The 20,662-nt window shown below is 57.6% G+C and overlaps 1 protein-coding gene across 2 annotated transcripts in view; it reads right to left on the reverse strand.

The window, feature by feature from the left end:
* The window catches only part of PPP6R2 (protein phosphatase 6 regulatory subunit 2), a 55,374-nt gene extending 39,958 nt beyond the window's left edge, over positions 1-15,416 (reverse strand). For both annotated transcript variants that reach the window (XM_082281010.1, XM_082281009.1), the window contains exon 1: positions 15,283-15,416. The gene's annotated coding sequence lies outside the window, so the exon portion shown is untranslated. The remainder of the gene's footprint in view (positions 1-15,282) is intronic.
* Positions 15,417-20,662: the final 5,246 nt, after the last annotated feature.

Here is a 20,662-nt window from a genome sequence, read left to right on the forward strand (position 1 = left end):
GAAGCCACCAAGAGCAGTTACTATTTTAAACTCTTGGCTAAGCTCTGGGAATCTTCCACAGGAGCTGATCCAGCACAGAACCAGCACCTTGTGGTGCCAGAGCCTGCTCCAAATCTTTTCAAATCTCCATGGAGCTGTGCCAGGCAGGGTCAGGTTGGAGATCAGGAAAGGTTCTTCCCTCAGGGGGTGCTGGGCACTGCCCAGGCTCCCCAGGGAATGGGCACAGCCCGAGGCTGCTGGAGCTCTGCTCCCAGGGATGCCCAGGGTGGGGCTGTTGGGTGCCTGGGCAGGGCCAGCAGCTGGATCCACCATCCCTGTGGGTCCCTTCCAGCTCAGGATGTTCCATTACTCCGTGATTCCAGGTGCACCACAGGATGGACGTGCAGCTGCTGTGGTTTTTCAGTCAGACACTCAATCCACAGCAGGTCCCCCACCAAGGTCAGGCAGCCCTGATGAGGAAACGCAGCCCAGGACTCCCCAGCGCAGTCACTGATGGCACTGAAGTGCCCACACCCCCAAGCAGAGGGGGTTGTTATTGTGTTAGTGCTGTTGTTGTTATTAGGGTTATCCCAGCCCAGTGCTGCCTGGGAAGAAGCCAGAGCCTGCAGTGCATCACCAGCAGGGATGTGGAGGGTGCCCAGGTGTCCCGCTGCTGCCTCCTGACTCCCAGGGCAGCAGCAGGGTCATCCCAAGCCTTTTCCCACCTCCTGCCCGCACAGCCAAGCACTCTCCCTCCCTGCCCAGCTGGAAGTGAGCCCTGATCCATTCCCAGACCTGTCAACCACTCCAAGGAAAGCAGGCAAGGAGCGGTGCCAGGCTCATACATAACACCCCACTGCCACCTCACAACAATTTACATTGGCAGTATTTTTATCCCCAATCTCTTCCCAACTGGAGCATTTGGGTTATCAACATTTTTCAACTGCACAATTTCACTTCCCTAAAAAGGACCCGGCTTTCCTTGAGAGAAGCAAACACCCTCCAGAATTCAGAGCACCCTGCAAATGTCCTGGGTCAGCCCTGACGAGGGCTGCATCTCAGAGTCCTCCTCCTGTGACTGCTGGAGAAGGGAGACAGAAAATCACCATCCTGCAGGAATTCAGCAGGAATTTCCCCATGGAAAGGGTGCTCAGGCCTTGGCACAGGCCTTGGCACACTTTGGAGTGCCCATCCCTGCAGGTGTCCAAGGAATTCCTGGAGGCGGCACTGAGGGCTCTGGGCTGGGGCCAAGGTGGGCATCGGGCACAGCTGGGACTCAGTAATCCCAGAGGGCTTTTCCAGCCTCAGTGATTCTGGGATTCAGTCTGCCAGGGGAAGAGAATCATGAGCTACTCAGTTATTTCAGAGCTCTCTCAACCTCCTTAGGCTCCCACCTCAGACTCCTGTGGAACACACTCTGCTTCCAAGATGGAATAATTCTCATGTCCATCTTTAAATCGGCAAAGATTGAATCCAAGGCCAGGCTAGACATTGGGGCTGGAGCAGCCTGGCAGAGTGAGAGGTGTCCCTGCCATGGCAGGGCTGGCACTGGAGGGGCTCGGAGGTCCCTCCCACCCAAAGCAGTCTGGGACTCCATGATTCCATGAACCCAGCCATGGGCTCTCAAACCACCCCCATGCCAGGAGCCCATCCCATGCCAGCCAAGAGGAACAGCCAAGGGACAGGACCTGCAGAAGGTTCTCCACCAAGGGGCAGCTCTGCAGCTCCAGGAGACCCTCCCAAGGGGCAGCACACGAACAAAACAACTCCTTTAACATCAGGATTTTACACAACTCCATTCTCATCCAGCACCATTCTCTTTGTTCCCTCCTTCCCTCTTCTGCTCGGTTCTTTTTGGAATCCCTGACTAAAGGCAAGGCAGGACACACCACGGGCCTCGGAGACAGTGACCCCAACTCACTGGGGGTTCATCGTTGTCACACACCCCAAAGAGGCGTTTCAGCTTCCTGAGACATCCCCCGGCCCAAGCTGCTGATTGAAAACCACTTGGATACACCTAAAATTCACAGATACCATATTTTCTCAACCAAAATATTTCAGCAGTTTCCCAAGAATCTCCTTTTGTTTTCCCCTTCGGAGCTACAAACATGAATTTCTTCATTATTCCTTAACATCTGAAAAATTAACGAAATCTCTGCATTTGCGTTACAAAATCCTGGCATCCTTTAGGTTGAAAAAGCCCTCCCAGCCCATCCAGTCCCAGCTCTGCCCCATCCCCACCTTGGCCCCAGCCCAGAGCCCTCAGTGCCACCTCCAGGAATTCCACGGACACCTGCAGGGATGGGCACTCCAAAGCTCCCTGGGCAGCCCCTGCCAAGGCCTGAGCTCCCTTTCCATGGGGAAATTCCTGCTGATGCCCACCCTGCCCCTGCCCTGGCCCAGCCTGAGGCCGTTCCCCCTCTCCTGTCCCTGTTCCCTGGCAGCAGAGCCCGACCCCCCCGGCTGCCCCCTCCTGTCAGGGACTTGTGCAAAGCCACAAGGTCCCCCCTGAGCCTCCTTTGCTCCAGCCTGAGCCCCTTTCCAGCTCCCTCAGCCGCTCCTGGGGCTCCAGACCCTTCCCAGCTCCGTTCCCTGCCCTGGACATGCCCCAGCCCCTCCAGGGCTCTCCTGCCCGGAGCTGCCCCAGGATCCCAGGGGGTCCCTCAGCAGGGCCAGCACAGGGGACAGTCCCTGCCCTGGGGCTCTGCCCACGCTGGGGCTGCCACAGCCCAGGGGCCATCGGCCTCCTCCTGCCCCCCGGGCACCCCTGGGCTCCTGTCCAGCCGCTGGCACAGCACCCCCAGGGCCTTTCCCAGCTTTCCAGCCCCAGCCTGGAGCGCTGCAGGGGCCTGGGGTGACCCAAGGGCAGGACCTGGCACTTGGCCTGGTTGTCCCTCACCTCTCTGGCCTCAGCCCACAGATCCAGCCTGTGCCCATCCCTCGGCAGAGCTCCCACATCCCACCCAACTCAGTGCCACCAGACATGCCCTGGCCACCAGCAGTTAAGTCCCCAGCACTGTGGGATGCTGCTCTACAGGGAAAGGGGCTGCGTTGAGTTTTTCCTTTAATAAAAAACTGCCCCTGGCAATAAACCCTTGAAGGCCTCTGTGTTGGACAAATGTGCACCCAAAATGAAGAGCTCCTTCTAATCCTGCCCGGCCTCTGAAGCTCCCAAAGAAAGAGATGCTATCAGGAGTACTTTGTTTTGATCACCAACCTTATCCTCACCCAGTATCTCGTAAAGCAGCCTCCTAATTGCTGCCCTACCCCATGCTAAGGACAGAATTTGCACAGCTTCTTGATTTAAATGTTACTTTTTAAATTAACTGCTCCACACCCAGACACAAAGAAACCGCAGCGCCTCAAAAGCTGCAGGAAAAAGGATCCCTAACGCCCTGGGAACGGAACAGCACATAAAAAGCCTTTTCTAACAGCTCAGCGCACATGGAGCTCAACACATCCCTAACATTCACCTCCATGCGCTGCTGCGCTCACGTCAGCTCCGAGGGCAGAGGAGTCTCCCAGTCTGTGACCCGTATTCAGCAATAATTCAGCAGGATTGGTATTTCCAGCTGCTCCTCTGTGCTGACGGCCCCACGGAAGCAACAGCAGCCCCGAGGAACCCCGGGGGGATTCTGGGCTTCCCATTAGACATTAACCTTTGAGTGGGAGATTTGCACCTGCATTTGAATATTAAACCAGCAAAACAAAGTCCTGGGGGGCTCGAAGTGCTGATTTCCATCCCTTGCAGGACTCCAGGCTCCTCCTCCCTCTCCTGCCTGCCCGGATCACTATGATGCCGCTCAGGGCTGGTTACTCTGTCTGCTCTAAGCAACAAGTGACATTTTTTCCTGGGTCACCACAGCTGAATCCCCCAGAAATCATTGCTAATGACCACACTGGGACCTCAGTGCAGGGTGATGGTTTTTACTGGGATGCACGAGCAGTGTTTCACAGCAATCCCACTTTGTCCAAGTCCTTCCATGGACCTTGGATGTTTTCATCTTTGCTGCCCACACAGAATAAGGCAATGTTACAAAAGACACCTATTTGTGCTCAGACTGAGGGCCAGCATTTGCAAACTGAGATTTCCTGCTGCACGCCACAGGGAGATCAAGAGCTGCCCGTTCCACAGACACCTATTTGATCAGCACACGGCCTCAAGTGAGCCAGAAAAACAACTGCTGTGCTCCTTTCCTGCTCCTTCATCCCAGTTCAAAGCTTTCAAGGTGAGTCTGTGTCTGTACCTGCACTAGAACAACCCAGCCTGTCACACGCTGCAGCTTCTACCAGAATATTTCAACGTTCCTCCACCCAACAGACCTGGAACCGAGGCCCCAGCAAAGCAGAGCCCTCAGACAGGACATTCAATAAATGCATTTTCATTTCCTCAAGTTCTCAGGGCATTACAGACACAGTCCATGCAAAGTTTAAGTAGTTTTGCAGTTAAAAGAAATAAAGACACTTCAGAAGGAGCTCAGAATGGCTGGGGCTGGAAAAAGCCATCAAGTCCCAGCTGTGCCCCATCCCCACCTTGGCCCCAGCCCAGAGCCCTCAGTGCCACCTCCAGGAATTCCTCAGACACCTGCAGGGATGGGCACTCCAAAGCTCCGTGGGCAGCCCCCGCCAGGGCCTGAGCACCCTTTCCATGGGGAAATTCCTCCTTCTTTACCCAATTCCCCAGAACAGGGTAAAACATCTTTCCCAGGACGAGGCACCACCAGCCTGTTCTCCCTGCGTGGCACCACTTAACCTCTATTTATGGGCCAGGCTTCATCCATCATAAAACATCCTGAAAGGAAAACAGTCGCTGGGAACTCTCAGACCCACCCTTAGGAGTTCCATGGGTTTTACCTGGACAAAGAAACATCAAAGCTCAGCCTGCTCTGGGAATCCCAAGCCAGCAGGACACGGTGCTGGCCTGAGGCCACAGCTTGCTGGGTATTTAAACCTGCACTGCTGGGAATAAATGGGTTTCCTTCACCATGCAGTATCAGCAAGAAAAAAATAATCAGCCGGGTCATTGCCCCAAACTGCCTTCCAACACTGCTGCAGGAATGTGTGAGCAGGGAGGGAGGGCAGGCAAGTGGGGAAGGATGGAGCAGTAGGAAGGGGACAGCATTCCAGCTGAAATGCCCATCCAACTCCCCCTTGGAGCACTAATTCCAAGGAGTCACTCACACTGTGACTGAATTCCCTTAATCATAACCAACATCACTCATAAAACCCATGGAATCTGTAAGATGAACATTTCAAAAGACTGAAAAGGATGACATTTATTTTTCCAAGCTTAATAAAGAATCCTAAGGATTGTATCAACACTGGGAAAATAACTGAACATCCCCCTTGCACAAAAGATCATCAGTAGTTCTCTTGGTCATGGAAGCATGGAACGGTTTGGTGGGGCTCGGAGTCACCTGGGGTAGTGAAAGTGTCCCTGCCCTTGGCAGGGGTTGGAATGAGATGGGCTTTAAGGCCCCAAACCATCCTGGCATTCCATGACTCCCCCCAGGAGCCTGAATGGGCCAACCCACAGGAATTGCAGTGATTTCCTCAGCAGGAATTGCCTCTCAGCCATTAAAACCTAAACCCAGCAGGGCACTGCTCCTTTTAGCCAGGGCCCTGAGATCCTCCCAGTTCTCCCAGCACCGGCTCTGCTGGTTGGCTGCTGGTGATCCCACCTGCTTTTCCCAAAATGACACATTCCTGACCAGGGCACAGTCCACAGCTCCAAACAAACTGGGATTACACAACAGGATTTTCCCCACATGGCCAAAGTCTCCCAAGCCCATCAGGTGATCCCGTCTCACTTCACTGCGCCTCGGAAAACTCCAGCACGGATCCAAACCCCAAGGATGCACTCAGTGCTTTTCCTTGCTGTTCTCTTCTAAAACTGAAAATAACTCAAGAGTTTTGTTCTTGGGAACTGCATCGCTTCATTCCAACATTTGCTTCCAGGTATCTGAGAAAACAGCACAGAGAAGCTCAAAGAATCCTGGGATCCCTGCGGCTGGAAAAGCCCTCCCAGCCCATCCAGTCCCAGCTCTGCCCCATCCCCACCTTGGCCCCAGCCCAGAGCCCTCAGTGCCACCTCCAGGAATTCCTCAGACACCTGCAGGGATGGGCACTCCAAAGCTCCCTGGGCAGCCCGTGCCAAGGCCTGAGCACCCTTTCCATGGGGAAATTCCTGCTGATGCCCAAAAGTCACCTGTGAAAAACGAAGCTGAAGTGGCCATTTTTTTCCTGCAAGACACAACATTCCTCAGCAAAGCTGCTGTTGGAGGGAAAAGCAGGAGCAGGGAGGCCATAGACACACTGGAAGCCCTCCCCACATTAACACCAATGCCCTGTACCAATTATTTCACGTGTCACAACAAAGGTGACAGAAGGGAAGGAAAAACAGAAGACCTGAAATTGCCTGTTTTGCAAGAGGAAGTTACAGTGTAACAGCCATGAAACCGGGTGTGCAGCTACTGCTGGCACCACATCCCAAAACGCCACACCAACATCTCGCATCCTAAAGCCCCTTCCTAGCTTTTGGAAACTCCTCTGCTGCATCATCCTTGAGTCTTCAGAGCCCTCAGTCACACGCAGCAGTCTGGGACCAGCCATAATTAAATGAACTCTCTCTAAAGCAGAAGGAAAAAACTCAGTAAAATATCGATAAACTTCTGAGCCTCAGGTCCTCCCCGTGCCAAGCACTGACAGAGGTGGGGAAACTCTGTCCTCTGCCTTAAGGGCCCCAGAGCCCCTCCAGTGCCAGCCCTGCCATGGCAGGGACACCTCCCACTGTGCCAGGCTGCTCCAGCACCAATGTCCAGCCTGGCCTTGGCCACTGCCAGCGATCCAGGGGCAGCCCCAGCTGCTCTGGGCACCCTGGGCCAGGGCCTGCCCACCCTCCCAGCCAGCAATTCCCAATTCCCAATCTCCCATCCAGCCCTGCCCTCTGGCACTGGGAAGCCATTCCCTGCCTCCTGGCCCTCCGGTCCCTGATTCAGGGTCCCTCTCTGGCTCTCCCGGATGCCTTCAGATCCTGGAAGGTTCTGTGAGGTCTCCACACGACCTTCCCTTCCCCAGGCTGAACATTCCCCACTCTCCCAGCCTGTCTCTGCAGGTGCTCCAGTCTCTGTACGAACGTGCTGGGCTCCTCTGGACTTGCTCCAGCAGCTCCGCATCCTCCTGATGCCAGGAGCAGCAGAGCTGTGCCCTGCGCTCCTTTCAGAACTGAAATCCAACTGTGCTGGGCATGTGCACAACAGTAACTTTAATTTGGTTCAGTGCTTTGGCCTTAGAGAGATCTCCATGGTTCTGAATCCCTTCCTGCTTCCAGCATCAAACTCATCCATCTGCTGTGGAACAGGGAGAAGTTTCCCCAAACAGAACTCAGGGTTCAGACATGGCAAAACATCCAGTGTCTCACAACCACGGAATTGCTTAGGTTGGGAACGCCCTCAGGGAGCACTCAGTCCAATCTCTTGTCTCGAGCAGCTCCCAGGCCTGACCCAGGTGAGGAGGTCCCTGCTCCAGCCCTGCAGGTGTCCCCTGCCCCAGGCTGGGTCTCACCCCACGTGCAGATATTTATACTGGGGATGACTAATGCCAGTCAGTCACCCAGACTCCCTGAGCACTTCCCCAGCACAACTTGGCTTTATTTCAGACCCCTGCACGGACAGGGAATGAGCATCTGGCTCCTCCACTGACTAAAAAAGGAACCCTGAATGGTTACCTCAGGAGGAGGGATTTACATCACACAGGTGTGAACTTTGGGAGAGGTTCCAGCCTCTGGAAAGCCAAGGCAGAGTCTGAAACACATTGCTGGGGGGAGGGGAAATACTTAGAAAGTCATGGAAGAAAACTGAGGATATACCATGGACAGTGCAATGTAAAGAGTGATACAGTAATTTAGGGAATCATGGAATGGTTTGGGTGGGAAGGGACTTTAAAGACCGTCTCATTCCACCCATGGCAGGGAACAAGAACTAGGAGAATGCAGAAGCAGTAAATAACAACTGAGAACAAAGAAAACCAATCTTCCAACAGAAAAATAAAAAGGAAACAAGCCACAGAGCGAAGCTGAAAAAACATCCTTTAGTGTTTTCTAATTTGCTAAATGGTGCAGACTGGTGCAGGTGCTCAGCAGGAATGGGGTATCCTGGCTCAGGGGCTGGGGGCTCCCAGGATGACCCAGATATTCCATTCCCTGGGCTGAGCTTGATTTAACCTAACAAGGAGCCATGGCTGTTGTCAGCACCACTGCAGCCCCACTGCTGCAACCCCGTCACGTTCCAACCCCATATTCCAACTGCCCAGCAGAACTTCCAGCAGTGGCACTCATGTTCAGTGAATCTGAAGGGCAGAGAATGTTTGGGTGGAAGGGACCTCAGAGCCCCTCCAGTGCCAGCCCTGCCATGGCAGGGACACCTCCCACTGTGCCAGGCTGCTCCAGCCCCAATGTCCAGCCTGGCCTTGGCCACTGCCAGCGATCCAGGGGCAGCCCCAGCTGCTCTGGGCACCCTGGGCCAGCCCCTGCCCACCCTCCCAGCCAGCAATTCCCAATTCCCAGTCTCCCATCCAGCCCTGCCCTCTGGCACTGGGAAGCCATTCCCTGCCTCCTGGCCCTCCAGGCCTTGGCCCCAGTCCCTCTGCAGCTCTCCTGGAGCCCCTTTAGGCCCTGCAAGGGGCTCTCAGCTCTCCCTGGATCCTTCCCTTCTCCAGGGGAACATTCCCAGCTCTCCCAGCCTGGCTCCAGAGCAGGGGGGCTCCAGCATCTACACGGCCTCTTTGGACTCTCTCCAGCAGCTCCAGGTCCCTCTGTTGTTGGGAGCTGCAGACTTAGCTGAAGCAGCAGAAGTTCCCAGGAAGGGGAGGTGCTGAGCCCTGCTCCCTGTGAGCCTGACACCAGCACAGCCACACCAGTAACACGCTGCACCACAATGCTGCCAGTGCCATCCAACCACGCCCTGGTTAAACCCCCAGGACAGCCCCGGCCCTGTCACTCTGCTCCTTCCTGGGTCCCACGTCCCCGTGTCCTCCCTGGTGCCAGCGCTGCTGTGCCACTCCCGCGGGCGCTGGAGGAGCTGCTCCAGCTGCGGAGCTCCCGGCGCTGGCCCCGTGCCCGCGGCTCTGCCGCTGCCATCCCACACGGACACGGTGCCAGCACAGGGCAGCCTGGCCTTCTGCCTGCTCCTGGCGCTGTGCAACTGTGCCCTTCGTCCTCTGCCTCGGGGACACGGGGACAGTTTTCAACCTGTGAGCTCACAGGCTCAATTATCCTTCTCAAAGAAAAGAAATCCATCTTAACATAAAAGAATTCAATTAAACGGCGTCCCGGGGGATCTGCCGAGGGAAGAAAACACAAATAAACAGCTAAGGAAACACAACCTTCTCATCCCACCCCACTGCACGGCCAAGTAAGGAGCTGGAACGAGCTGCAGGCTGTGCAAGGCTGCGAGGAATGGAAGGAAAGGAAGAAACTGCCACATGGAAGAGAACCCCAAATGTCACAGCAGAGCCACCGGTGCCTTCCCTGAGGTGTGACAGAACTCAGTCCTCGCAAGGAATCAAATGCAAAACTGAAACTGAAGCAGCTTCTTGTGCTCTATTTCCGTCTTCCTTCCTGTGGCTGCAGCAGCCAGACCATCCCCGCTCCGGCAGGTTTGCATCTCTCCCAGTGCCAGGCTCTGCTCTGCTGCCCCTGCTCCCAAAGCTGCCCAAGGAAATCAGAATCAAAGCAACTCCAGAGTCATCAGTGTCACTCCAGGCCACAGAGCTCTGAGCAGCAGCAAACTGCAGGACTGAAATCCCATTTCAACCCAGGTTCCCAGCACAGGCACCTTGGAAGTGCAGCAGGGGCGCTGCCAGCCCCACACAAACCCTGGACTGAGCAATCCAGGTGTTTGGGAAGTTTTCCCTGCAAAGCCAAAGTTCCACAGGGCTCCAGCTCAGGCCCAGTTCTCTTCAGCACCTTCACAATGACCTGGATGTGGCTCAAAGGGACTCCAGGGAAGTCTCCAGATGGTACAAAACTGGGAGGAGCTGCTGACTCCCCAAAGGCAGAGAGACTCTGCAGAGAGACCTGGACAAATCCGAGGGCTGGGAATCACCAGCTGTGTGAGGTTTAACACAGGCAGGTGCTGGATTCTGCATCTGGGCCGGGGCAGCCCTGGATGCACCCACAGGCTGGGATGGACGGGCTGGAGAGCAGCTCTGGGAGGGGACCTGGGATTCTGGTGGATGGCAAGAGGGATCTGAGTCAGCTGTGCCCTGGAGCCAGGAGGGACATCCCTGTCCTGGGGGGCATCAGGGACAGCACTGAGGGAGGGAATTGTCCTGCTCTGCTCTGGGGAGGCCTCACCTCCAGTCCTGGGATTGGGCACCTCAATATTAAAAAAACTGAAAGCTGCTGGAGAGCATCTGAAGGAGGGACATGGGGATGGGGAAGGGTCTGGAAGGGCCACAAAAGGAATGGCTGAGGGCACTTGGAATGTTCAGCTGGAGGAGACTGAGCTCAGATGTCCCCAGGGGCTGCAGCTTCATCCTGAGGGGCAGCTCCAATCTCTGCTCCCTGTGACAGGGACAGGACCCAGGGAACGGCTGGAGCTGTGCCAGGCAGGGTCAGGTTGGAGATCAGGAAAGGTTCTTCCCTCAGGGGGTGCTGGGCACTGCCCAGGCTCCCCAGGGAATGGGCACAGCCCGAGGCTGCTGGAGCTCTGCTCCCAGGGATGCCCAGGGTGGGGCTGTTGGGTGCCTGGACAGGGCCAGCAGCTGGATCCACCATCCCTGTGGGTCCCTTCCAGCTCAGGATGTTCTGTGGAAAGCTGTGCCAGAGAAGTTTTTCACTCTGCCCCGGCCAGGGAAGAGCTCTGAGCTCTGCCTCCCCCAGTGACTCCCTGCCCTTTGCCATTTCACCAGAAGGTTTCTTTCTCACGCCTCCTGCCCAGATCGGCCCCGTGTCCTCAGGCACCCCAGGTTGACTCCAGGTGAAGGAATGGGGTGTGTGTGGGTGCTGTGGCACCAGGGATGGCCACCCCAGAGCACTCCCAGCTCTCAGGTAACAGGCAGACACAGGAAAGAGAGGCTGAGAGGGACAATGAGGAGCACTCCCAGCCCAGCAGCTGCAGAGCTGCCAGCTCAGGCTGAGGAGCTGCACTTCCTCCTGACATCACCTCACCCTCGCTGTGGTGACAGCCCCCGGTCACGGCTCTGTGCCACGTGGGGTATGGTTTAAAGGGGCCCCTGACAAAAATGACAATTTTGGTCAGGCTTCAGGCCTTGCAGACGTTTATTATTGTCACTCTCGAGGTGCCTCTGCTTCATCTGGGACTAACAGGCACTAAGAAACACAAAAATGGAACTTCCACACCTTGTCCAAAACCAATATGTGTGGCACTCAAATTCCACCTAAATCCAAGTTTTTTCGCCTGAGATTTTCAAGCTTGGCGGCAAAAGCTTCATTTCCTGAGATAACTGACATTTATTTACCCAAGTTCCCCTCCAAACCAGAGTTAAGGTGCAGGTAAAAATAGTCCAGGTGGTCATAATAATGTCAATATTGGTTATTGCAGTGCTGGCGGCTGGGGAGGATCAAAACAAGGAGCAGGGAAGCCCATCAGGAGCGAGGGGAGGATGGGAGGAGGAATAGGGACCAGAGAGGGAAAGAGAAAAGCTCAAGTAGAGAAACACAGCAGCGGCCAGGAAAGACAACACACTCCTGCTTCCAATAATATTGAATCAAAGGAGACACTTAAGAGCCTTTGTTGCTACTCCTGGTCACACAGAGGCCACATTCCTTCCCTGAGCCTTCCATAAACCCCCGACATCTGCGGATTTTCCGCGAAAAGGAGGTAAAACTGCTGCAGCCCATAAATGTAATCAGGAGCAGGGCTGTGCTCCCTGTAAATAGGGCCAGGAGTGAGGGACTGCTGCTCCCGGCCGAAGCTCCGTGTCCGACAGCCCGGCCCGAGCGCTGCCGTCACTCATTAACTCACTCTATTAAATCCTCAATTAGTTCTTCAGGAATTCTGCATCCAGCAAAACAAGACCTCCCACAAACCTTCCTCCCTGTAAAGTTCTCTGAAGTTCTGTCAACCTGGCACAGGCTCCCCACGGAATGGTTCCAGCCCCGAGGCTGCCAGAGCTCCAGGAGCATTTGGACAACGCTCCCAGGGATGCACAGGGTGGGATTTGGGGGGTCCTAGGCAGGGCCAGGAGCTAGACTTGATGATCCGTGTGGGTCCCTTCCAACTCAGGATATTCCTTGATCCTATGATTGAAGCACCCAGCTCCTCCTTTGCTCTCAGCTCACCGACCTCACCCGGTTCTCCTGCACCATTTGCACCCAAATTTCCCAGTTATTCTTGTTCTACTCCTGTTCCAAAACCAAGATTTACTCCAACAAGAGACTCTCCTATTTCCTGGCATTCCAGTTTGCCCATTTTTACGGCTGAGCTGCAGCTCCTGCCCTTCAGGCGCTCTGACTCGCAGCCCCTGTTAAACCATCGTGCTGGATGGTCTCCACGGAGTCATGATCCCGAGCACAGAACCCACGGCTTTTCCACCTGCACCTGCACCCCTGGCTGTCAGCAGGGAGAGCAGGAAAGCTCATCCCTCTGTTCCCAGCCCTGAGCTCTCCCCAGACTCTGGTGACCAGGGGCAGGACCCGAGGGAGCTGGGCCAGGGGAGGGTCAGGCTGGCTATCACCCTAGAGGCTGGTTGGGCACTGCCCAGGCTCTCCAGGGAATGGGCACGGCTCCAGGGCTCCGGGAGTGTTTGGACACCGCTCTCGGGGATGCACAGGCTGGCGTTGTTGGGGTGTCTGTGCAGGGCCAGGAGCTGGATTGATGATCCCTGTGGGTCCCTTCCCACTCAGGAGATTCCACAGTTCTGTGATGCTGGAATTCCTCTACACCACTGCTGGGCTCAGGGAAGAAAACTTTTGGGTCCCCTTTGCCACCAGAAAACTCAGGGCAGACCCTGAACAAAGCATTCCTTGCACAGAGCACGGAAAACCACCACAGGAAAACATTGGGATATCTCCCTACCAAAGAGAAGAGGAAGCATTAACGAACCAACCCCCCCCTTCTCGCTCAGGATCTCACTGTGTGGGGACAGCAGGGATGGGATTCCCTCCAGCTGCCTCCCAATCCAACCAGGAAACTGTGATCAGGACTGGGGTATCCCACTCTGGAACACTGCTGGGCCCCCCAGCCCCCTGTTCCCCAAGGCAGCTCTGCCAACAGCGGCCTGGAGCTTCCCAAAAATCCTGTAAGCCCACAGAGTGCTTTTCTCCTGGTAACAAACCCCCGAGCAGCAGCTCTCACACAGTGCTGCCTCTTCATTATTATTTTTGACAGTTTCCAATTTGTGAAGTCAGAAATCCACCCTGTCCCTCCCACAGCACATGCAGAGCTCCTGGAACACCAGGGCTGAGCAGGAGATGCTCCACAGCTCCTGCATCCCACAACAAACCTTCCCCCCAGAGCGAGGTTCTGCAGGAGCCTTTCCTGCACCACCTGCCCAACAGGCACCTGCCGCAGCACCCCCAATCTGCCACCACTGCCAGCCAGGACGTGGTCCCACATCCCTGCATTTCAGCGTTAATCCAAAGACAGTACAAAAATCACCAAGAATAGCTGGGTACACGCAGAGAACAAGCCTTAGCCTCAGAGCGGTTTGTTCCTGCCCAGCCCTCATCACCTTCTCCCGAGCAAATGTCACCCAGGCCAGCCCAGGCCATGATGTGCTCCCACTGACAGCCCAAAATCTAACTTTGCTTCCCATGAGATCACCATTGGTTGCCATGGAAATCCCTATACTACCATCCACCAAGGTTTTTTTTTACCACTGAAGTATTTTGGCAGCATGCTCGCTTTTAAGTGTCAGAGTAATAAGAGAAAACATAAATGTTTCTTCTCTCATCAGGCTTTAAACAGAGATTTATAACCCAAATCTGCTCCTAAGAGCTTGGTTCAAACCTGTGGGGCCGGGCAGGGCTGGAATCAACACCTTCTCCTTTCGGAGACACAAAATAAATGATGAAAACAACCTTCAAGTTCTTAAAACATGAATTTCCAAGTGGGGGATCAAGCGAGGAAAAACCTCTCAGGCCCCTCCAAGTTCTCTCAGTTTCTCTTTTTCACTTCCTAGTTTGGTTTTTTTTTTTAGCTAGTGCAAAACAAGGCCCTCAAATTGAGCAGGGCCCTCCCAGCCTCTGCCAGGAGCCGCTTTCCTGTCAGATCAATCTTGTGGTGATTCCAGCCGGGGCCTCCACTCCTACCCCGGTTTCTGGTCATTAATAAAACCAGCACGGTGATATTTATGGCCAAATTCTGCACCCTGAGGTGGGCAGGTCCCCAGGAGGGTGACACTCGTGGGAGGCTGATCCCCCCTCCCGTGACCCCCGGGAGGGACCTGATCCCGGGAAGGGATCAGACCCTCGGGAGAGGGACCCTGACCACTGATCCCCCTCCTCTCACCCCCGGGAGGGACCTGACCGCCGGGAACAGGACCAGAACCCCGGAGGACAGGCCAGACCCTCGGGAAGGTGACCAGACCCCCGGGAAGGAGATCTAACCCTTGGGAAAGGGACAAGACCCCTCCGGAAGGGGACCCGACAGCCAAGAGGGACTTGGCCCATAGAAGGGGAACAAGACCCCCAGGAAGGGGGACCCTCGGAAGGGTGATCTGACCCCCAGGACGGGGAGCTGACGCCCGGAAGGGACCTGACCTCCGGGACCGACCTGACCCCGAAGAACCTCGAGAGGGGGGCCTGACCCTCGGGAAAGGGACCAGACCCCCGGGGAGGTGATGCGAGCCCCGGGCAGGGGACCCCCGGAACGTGACAAGACCCTGGGGAGTGCGCTCTGAGCCCTGAGAGGGGGATCTGAGCCCCAGGAAGGGTGACCTGACCCCTGACCTTGCCACCGCCACCACTCCCGACAGCTCCGGCCACTCCCGGCCGACCAGGTGCGATCCAGGACCACCTAGAGCCCGCAGCCGCAGCCCCCAGCCCCGCCAGCCCGCCCCGCACGCACCAAAACACGGCAAAAGGAAACTGTCACGCGCAGAGCAGCCGGATTTAACCCAGATCCGCACGGAACGAGGCGGCGGGACCACGGCCCAGCCCCGGACAGAGGCTCGGCGGGGGTGGTTTTTAACCCCCCAAACGGTGCCGAACCCCCGGAGCGCGGGGGGCGCCTCCGGGAGGCCGGAACGGAGCCGGGGGGGCGGCCGGGCCCAGCCCGCGGCGCCGGGCCCAGCCCCGACCCCGGCCCCGCGAGGGCGGCGGTGACAGCCGGGTCTCACCTGCGGGTGCCGGGCTGCCCTCGGGCGCTGCCGGGCCGGGCTGCGGGCCGGGCCCGCGGGCTGGGCCGGCCGGGGCTGCGCGGGCAGCGGCGGCGGAGCGGCGGCTGTGGCGGCTCCAAAATGGCGGCGGCGCCGCGGCTCCCTCAGGGCGGGGGGGAGAGGGGCGGGGCCGAGGGCCGGGGGCGGGGCCGGGGGCGGGGCCGGGCGGGGCCATCGGCTGTGGGCGGGGCCACCGCAGGGGCGGGGCCGCGGGGCCACCGGGATGGGGACACGGGGACGGGAATGGAACATGGAGATGGGGACACAGAGACGGGAATGGGAACGGGGAAATGGGGACACGGGGATGGGGACACGGGGATGGGAATGGAACATGGAGATGGGGACACAGAGACGGGAATGGGAACGGGGAAATGGGGACACGGGGACGGGAATGGGAACGGGGAGATGGGGACACGGGGATGGGAATGGGAACGGGGAGATGGGGACACGGGGATGGGGACACGGGGATGGGAATGGAACATGGAGATGGGGACACGGGGACGGGAATGGGAACGGGGAGATGGGGACACGGGGACGGGAATGGGAACGGGGAGATGGGGACACGGGGATGGGGACACGGGGATGGGAATGGAACATGGAGATGGGGACACGGGGACGGGAATGGGAACGGGGAGATGGGGACACGGGGACGGGAATGGGAACGGGGAAATGGGGACACGGGGACGGGAATGGGAACGGGGAGATGGGGACACGGGGACGGGAATGGGAACGGGGAGATGGGGACACGGGGACGGGGACACGGGGATGGGAATGGAACATGGAGATGGGGACACGGGGACGGGAATGGGAACGGGGAGGTGGGGACACGGGGACGGGAATGGAACATGGAGATGGGGACAAAGGGACGGGGACACGGACATGAGGACATGGGGACAGGGGCAGGGATGGGCACGGAGATGGGGACACGGACACCGCGGGACGGGGAGGAGGACAGTGGGATGGGGATCGCAACATGGGGCGGGAACGGAGGGACAGGACGGGGGGACAGGGACGGGAATGGGAATGGTGGGGTGGAGATGGAGACGAGGACAGGGGGACGAGGATGGGGACATGAGGATGGGGGAATAGGGACGGGGATGGGAATTGGGATGGGATGGGATGGGATGGGATGGGATGGGATGGGATGGGGTCGAACATGGGGACGGGAATGGGGGGACAGGAACGGGGACATGGGGAGATAGGGACGGGAACGGGAACAAGGGGACGGAGACACGGGGGCGGAGATGGAGACACCGGGGCGGGGACTGGGGACAGGGAGATGGTGGGACGGGGACAGAGACACCGGGACACTGGGAAGAGGACGGGGCGATGGGGACACGGGGACAGGGGGTGAGGGATGGTGCAGGGCGGGGCAGGGGAACAGTGGGGCGGCCCCAGCCCCGGGGACAGGGGCGAGGGGACAGCGACAGCCCTCGGGCCCACGGGGTGGCGAGTTGCGGCCCCCGGGGGTGGTCACGGCCTCGGGGGGAGCAGGAGGAGCACGAGGACAGGACCTCGGGCCTGGGGGGACACGGGGACAGTGGGAGCCCTTCCGTGGCCACCGCCTTCAGGTGACTCCGGTGTCACTGCACAGGGGGGACCCCAGAGATGGGCCCTGTCAGGGGACGGGAGGGGGACAGGGTCCACTGTGTCCAGGGAAGTGGGGATGAGCATGGAGAGGGGAGGGAAAAAGAGGAGAAGGAGGGAGCAGGGAGCCAGGGCTGGGAGCAGGGATCTCTGAGTCATGCTGGCAGCCTGGGCTCCTGGATCCGCTGTCTCCGTGCCCGGATTTGTCTTTGTCTCGTGGATAAACTGCTTTCCAAGTGCCAGCATCCTCCAGGAACCCAGCAGGAAGCGATCCAATCCTTCATTCCAAAGTGAATTCCTGCCATGAGATTTACCACTAAGCTGCTCCGCGCTGCTCTCGCCGAGGCCTTGACCCTGCAAATATTCCTGCACGTGGTAAAGTTTACCGGGAAAACGTGGCCTTTGCCATGGGAGAAGATGGACAGTTTTATCCTGCCCTGCTTGCAGGGGGCATGGAATCACGGGATCATGGGACGGTCTGGGTTGGAAGGGAGCTTGAGGCTCATCCACGTCACTCCCTTCCCACAGGCCGGGCTTTGGCCATGGGGGTTTTGCCACAGAAATGCCACTAAAAGTGTCTCCCATGACTAAGTGGGTAAAATTCCTCATTTATGGACACTTTTTCATGTGAGGGCTGCAAGGGAAGGACTCCAAGAATTTATACAGCACCCAGTATGGTAATTAGCACTTTGGTGGCCATTAATGAGGGAAAAAATAGCACAACCTCAGGAGTTTCACTTCCCTGTTTCATCTGTTGGAGGGAAATGGGCTTATAAAACATTTTTTGTGGCTTATTGTGGCTTCTGGGGACAGGACAGAACCCTCCAAGCAAATTCCCAAATCTTGCAGCCACCCCCAGAGCCTATTCCCGTCCCCGGCAGGGCCGGGGTTGTACAGCCTGACTCCTCCAGCTGATTTCTAGAGTTCCAGCCTTGGAACAGCTTCCTTCTTCTCTGCTCCAGCCCTCTGGAACACGCTAAAATACAGCTGAGCTCTGGGCTTGGCAGCGGCAGGGCCAGGAGCTGCCAGAGCCCCTCTCCCGGCAGGGACAGGGACAGGGACAGGGACAGGGACAGACATGCCAGCCCACGGTTCCAAGCCCTGGATGGGGCACAGGGCAGCTGGATCCCACTGGGAACAACTGCTGGAATCTCCTCCAGCACCGACACGAGGGGCTGAGCCCAGGTGTGGCAGGGCCGGGCCGGAAGGGGCTGGGAGCAGCCTGGAATCATGGAAGGCGTCCCTGCCCGTGGCAGGGGTGGCACTGGGCGGGCATTAGGGACCCCTTCGGTCCAAACCATTCCAGGATTTCCTGGCTCTCTCGGTGTGCGCAGCCCCTCAGCACAAGGAGCGCTTTGGCTGCAGAGCCTGAGCTCCCAGCTCTGGAGCAGGGAGTGAGCCCGAGCCTGAGCAGGATTCCCAGCGGGAGCGGGACCAGGCACACGTCGGGTGGGAGGCTGCAGGCCCAGAAATAGGCTGTGGATGATGAAGAATTCTGGGATCTATTCTTGGCTCAGGATTGAGGCGTGATCTGGTGCCTCCACCAGGCATCAGAACAGGATCTCCCAGCGCCAGTGTGACATTAATCTGAGCAGCCCCGCGGGGAGGAGGGGACGAGCTTTCCTCCCTTCTCCCGCAGCCACAGCCTCTCCCGAGCACACGGCGCTGCTCTGGGAGCTTTTCCAAACCCCAGCATTTCTGTTTGGCTGCCTTCTGGGCCGAGTGACCAGGCCTGGTTCAAATCACACAGCTCTGAGTGCCCGCAGCACAAACACCCCGAGGAGCAAGCCCGGCTCACATTCCTTGGCCTGCGGCACCCTGCACGCTCCTGGAGCTGCAGGGAATGTTCCTCCTCTGCTCTGGGGAATATTATCCCGCCTGGCAGTGCGGGAGCACGGGCAGCCGGGGCAGAGGCTCCTGCGGGAGCGGCGGGCTGGGGCGCAGAGTTAATTATAGCCGCCAGGGTTGGGCAATGTTGTGTTTGTGGGGTTGCTGCGGAGATGAGCGGCAGCCCCAGCGCAGCCCCGGAGCTCCGAGCGCGGCACCAGGGCTGCTGTGCTTGCAGAGCTGCACAGCCAGCCTTGCCCAAATATGGTCCAGACCCAGCCGGGAGCTTCCAAGGCTCAACCCGGCTCTGCGATCAGCCGGTTCCTGGGACCGGACCCTCAGCGGCTCCTCCTGAGTGCACTGAACGCTGCTCTCCGGGGAAATCCCATTCTGCAGCTTCCCCTGGCCAGCACCAGCAGCCCCTGGACTGGGCAGAGCCGACCCCAGCAGGGCTCCAGCAGGGATCGTCCCGGGATGAGCTGAGGAAAGGAGTCCTGGGATCTCTGGGGTTTGCACAACAGGAAACCAAAAATGCTTTGGGAAGGTCCCCAGTTCATGGAAACCGCCTGTGGAGCCAGGCTGGGAGAGCTGGAAATGCCCAGCCTGGAGAGGGAAATGCTCCAGGGAGAGCTGAGAGCCCCTTGCAGGGCCTAAAGGGGCTCCAGGAGAGCTGCAGAGGGACTGGGGCCAAGGCATGGAGGGCCAGGAGGCAGGGAATGGCTTCCCAGTGCCAGAGGGCAGGGCTGGATGGGAGATTGGGAATTGGGAATTGCTGGCTGGGAGGGTGGGCAGGCCCTGGCCCAGGGTGCCCAGAGCAGCTGGGGCTGCCCCTGGATCGCTGGCAGTGGCCAAGGCCAGGCTGGACATTGGGGCTGGAGCAGCCTGGCACAGTGGGAGGTGTCCCTGCCATGGCAGGGCTGGCACTGGAGGGGCTCTGAGGTCCCTTCCCACCCAACCCATTCCAGGATTCCCTGATCTGTGATTCCAACACTTGCCTGTCCTGCCTTGTGACTCTGGGAAATTGTCTGTAAAGGAATGGGGATCCTGGATGTGACCTCCTGCCCACGGCAGTTCCCTGGTCAGGTGCAGGGCTGTATTTCCATTCTAATTTAAACCCTTCAGCCCTCACTTTTACACTTCTCAGATGTTCTAAGCACTTTTATTGCCCTTTTTATTCACCATCAGTTTTCTCCTGCTTGGCCAGGCGGGAATGTTTGTGTGGCTGCAGCGCAGTCAGCCATGGGAGACCCCTGGGACAAGGTTAAAACTGATTTTTGTTGCGGGACAAAGAGCTACTGAGCAAAAAATGTCCAATATTTTTTATTCAGGTTATTTTTCTTATATTTTCCTCCTGTCCCTCGTCTGGCAAGAATCAACTCCAATGTGGCAAGTGCAAATAAAGTGTTACAGGCTTTATTACAAGCCTGCAATAAATCATAATCAGCATTAATTAGCACTGCAAGGGACAGGGCAGGGTTTATGTAAGTGCAGCTCCTCTGCTCCCAGATCAGGGGAGTTCATCAGGGGCAGGACAGGCTGGGCAAGGACCTTAAAGGGCTGAAACTGCACAAACAGCACGGGGGGACCAAAGAAGTGCCAAAAATAAATGACCACAGCCCCAGGGGTGATGCTGCTGGTGGGAGCCCAGCAGCCTGGCCATGGGATTCCTGTGGAAAACTGCTCCTGCCCCATGGAGCTGCCGCACACTCAGGGTGCCTGGGGGGACACTCGGGGTCACTTGGACACCTCTGGGCACTCTGGAATCATGGAATGGTTTAGCTGGAAGGGGCCTCAATATCCATCTCATGCCACACCTTCCGCTATCCCAGGGTGCTCCAAGCCCCGTCCAACCTGGCCTTGGGCACTTCCAGGGTGGAATTCTTCCTTCTCACACCTTCTCCTTACAGTGGTCCCACTCCTCCTCTGC

The sequence above is a fragment of the Coloeus monedula genome (genome assembly GCF_965178545.1).
Source record: "Coloeus monedula genome assembly, chromosome: 4".
In the NCBI taxonomy this organism is placed as follows: domain Eukaryota; kingdom Metazoa; phylum Chordata; class Aves; order Passeriformes; family Corvidae; genus Coloeus; species Coloeus monedula.